Raw genomic sequence first — 3,776 nt, 5'->3', positions numbered from 1 at the left:
CTTTTTCCAAGTGATTGGAAGAGGGTGCATTTCTATCTCGGCAGTAAATCACATAAAGTGACTTAGCAGCAGTTTTGTATCATGGGAGGTTAATGAAAGGGAAAATGGAAAGCATTCCGATAATAGCACCACATCTTTCTCTCAAAGTGCTTCTGTTTATGCTTGTCATTAGCTTGGTCTTTAAGCAGACTAAGAAAAAAGTCCTAATATTAAAACAAGCTCATGAAGTGGGAAGTTAACCAGTGAATGGGAAAGAGTTCTTAGGGATATGCATGTGATGGGTAATAAATAAAAAATACAAGAAAGGCCTTCATTGATTTAGACTGGGGAGGGGGAAGGACCTGTTGTTAATAACAGCTTCAAAACAATGATTTTTAAAATTTTTTTTATTATTTTTTTTCGTAATTGGTGGGCTGCATCTTCTCCTGCATATATGAAAAATATACATCACTCTATCCTTAAAATCTGAGTGTGTGTGAATTTCAGGCATTATTTAAACATGCTATCAGCAGCAGCAGCTCTGTAATTACTGTCTGGATGGGGGGGACCTGACAGTGGTAGGGAGGCAGTTATCTCAGGTAAGTAAGAACTAGATTTTGATCTCTTTAGGGTTTGAACTCAATAACCCTTGTGGGTCCTTTACAACTCAGGTCATTCTGTGATTAGCAGAGTACTCCTGGGTTTGGAGAGTATCTGTAGAGGTTATGTCAAATTTCCCTGCAAAAGGAAATAAAAAATTCTTGCAAATAGATTTTGATCAGACTGGGGTTTGAACAAAATATTTTCTAACCAAAATGCTTAACTTTTCATGAAAATATCCAAAGAGGTTTATAGATGAAAAGCTATAAAATAAGAATTATAAAAAAGAGTCTATTTTTGTTTTGGGGTTTTTTTGTGGTTTTGCTGCTGAATGCTGCAGGCATTAAAACAAACAAACAAACCAGAAAAACCCACAAAACAAACAAAACCCCCAAAAGTTTCTTGGAATATTCTTTCCTCAAATGACATTAAATAGAGATGGTTCTTCTGGTATGCACAGATAAATGCTGAATGTGAAGGCTTGCATGAGCTGATGAGAGAGGGAATTGCTGCACTGATTTAACAGATACTGATTAGCCTAAAAATACTCACTTAGGATAAAACTAAAAGTAAATTGGAGGAAAACTGGCTAATCACGATCTCATAATACTGAAGAATGTGCATGGACTGAATAACAAGTTTGGTAGATTTTGCAGGCACACAGAAAAATTGGCACTGAGGTTACTCAGTGAACAGTCATTAATTAATTAGAAAGTACAATAATGTGTTTAGCCTGTGCAGTACAGAAAATTGAGACAAAACCTATTTCCAGAGGTAATTGCCAAGATACATAATTATTGTGAAGGGTCTGATTTCCTTTCCACGTTTCTGTGCTTTTCAAAAAAAAAAACAAAACCAAAAACATTTTCTTTAGCCATTTTTTATCTCAGCTGGTAACTCCCAGAATAGCTGGACACAAACACATCAAACAGGCTGTTTGAAAAGGCAGAAAGTATTTTACAAGTGAAAGGAAGGAGGTAAATAAATGGGAAGGGAAAAGTTGTTTTCCAGTCTAATCATTTAATCGTGACACCAAAGACATGTAGATCAGAGAGAGACATCAAAAGCAGAAGTATTTCTACAGGTATCTGGGTTCCATAAACTATTTTGTTGAAGTCTAATATATTTGGGTTATGAAAAGTCACTGCAATGTTTTATCACAGGAATATAGGATGCCCTGATTTTTGTGTGTAAACACACAAAATACTTTGGAATTACAAGTTGGGTCAGGCCCAGAACGTGCTGGATGAAGACTGGAAGCCTGCTGGTGGCAGTGGGACCCAAAAATAGAGTGGAAAACACTCTGCAAGCAGTGCCATGAATTCAAATCTTTGTAAAATCCTACCTGAATATCCCATCTTACCCCACCAGCTGTCCCCTGTCCCTTCAGCAGGTGCCTTGTGCTGCGATCAACACGTGCTATCAACACGAGTGCCACAACCCGCAGGTGGTGGCACTGATGGTGACAGTGTTGTGGTGCCCCCTCTGCCCTCTATTAACGCTCTGAAAAGCCAGACTTGTCCTGGATTAGAGCAGAGCTGTGGAGGATGCAGGAAGGTTTGTTCCAGCTCAGCCACCCGAGCAGCCTTTGAAACCCTGGGTGGGAGATTCTGCCCTGCTCAGTTTGGATGGGTTTGATTTGGAAAACACTCAGCCTGTGTAGCTGTCAGTTTGAATCATTTCTGCTTTGTAGCATCTGATTCCCTGGCAGCAGGGATGTTTTAATCTGATTTTAATTTTAAGCTGAGGAACAGGGCAGCCTCGAGGGGTGGCGAACTCAAGGTGAGTCAGCTGGTGTTACACTCGTGTTTGGATAACCAGATAATGAGCCCAAGACCACAGGAAAAAAACACATTTGGTCCTGCTTCAATTTTAAGAAGAAGATATGTGGAACTCTAGTTGAACTTCTCTGCACCTTGGGTACGAGTCCTTTGACTTAAGCATGACAATTGCTCCTTCAGGAAAGGCTGGTGTCACTGGGTGCAGATTTGTTTTGTATCGAGCCATCTGTGTCCACTTCAACCCAGAGCACCTGAGAGAACCTAAGAACAGAGCTCAAGAGCAATAATAATAATTATTGCTTTCATCCTTCTGTTGGTTTGTGCATGTACAAGAAAGAGATGCCAATTTACACCTGTGGGTTAAAAGAATCAAAAGAGAAAATGAGTAAGTAGGGAAAGTGAGTCGAACAGATTGCAGTGGGGTTCTTAGCAGTCCAACCTCACTGGTGTAAGAAAACTCTTCTTCCAGCAGCTTGCTTGCTCTGGAGGGCAGTGGTGAGTGAGTGCTACCCCTTGGGAGGGAGGGAGAAGGAATTCTAGGGGTGGAGGGGCAAATTCCCAAAATGGCTTGTAAGAGGTGCACTTGTAAATGGTTTCCTCTGCTGGCAGTGCCCTTAGGAGCTGCAGACAGCTGGCTTCTGGAGCTCTCATAAAATCCTGGTCACACTGATAAACCTTCCAGGAGCCTGGCAAAGTGTGAAAATTCACTGGTGCAATTCCTTTTTTTATCTTACTGTTTTATTTGAAGGTAAACTTCTTTCCTTTAAGCAAAGAAACCAAGTTAGCCTCAGTTGTTATTTGCTTTTTCATCAACCACTTTGAATTCTACCAGTGCAAAACATTGCATAAGGGCTGGGAATTATCACCTTATGTGAAAGGAAATTTCTGTGGTGAGGACTTGGGCACGATATTTGACACAGCAGTGATTTGGGGTTAGTGTTAACCCTCTTACTTCACTTCTGAACCACCAGTTATTGCCCTTCCTGCATCCTGCTTAGAGGTGGAGAAAATGATGCATGGAAGGATTAAAGCCAAATGAGCCAACCCACTCTTAGTGGCAGCCCCATGGAGCTGCATTTATGGTACAAATAGCAGAACAGTCACTTGCTGCATTAGTTGTCCTTTACTGCTGTATTTTTGAAAGAGGGTGTTGAAAATTCAGAATATGGATGCAGAGTGGAAGGTGTGGGAGGCAGGGGCAATGCTTCAGAGAAAATGAAACAGAGGATGCAGAGAAACATCTGAAATCACTTCATTTTGAGACAGGCAAGGCACAGGAATAAAAAAATCGAATTATCACAAGGTGCACTGGCCACAGTATTACTGTACTATTGTATAGCAGGGAAAGCCATGAAAAACACTGCTAAAATGACAATATAAGGCTAAAGATCTGGATAAACTCTGGAGGGACCTGAG

Source organism: Empidonax traillii, unplaced genomic scaffold (genome assembly GCF_003031625.1).
Source record: "Empidonax traillii isolate 1590-97213 ecotype Southwest subspecies unplaced genomic scaffold, ASM303162v1 scaffold301:size691294, whole genome shotgun sequence".
In the NCBI taxonomy this organism is placed as follows: Eukaryota; Metazoa; Chordata; class Aves; order Passeriformes; family Tyrannidae; genus Empidonax; species Empidonax traillii.
The sequence above is the reverse complement of the archived record's forward strand: the minus strand, read 5'-3'. Positions refer to the sequence as shown.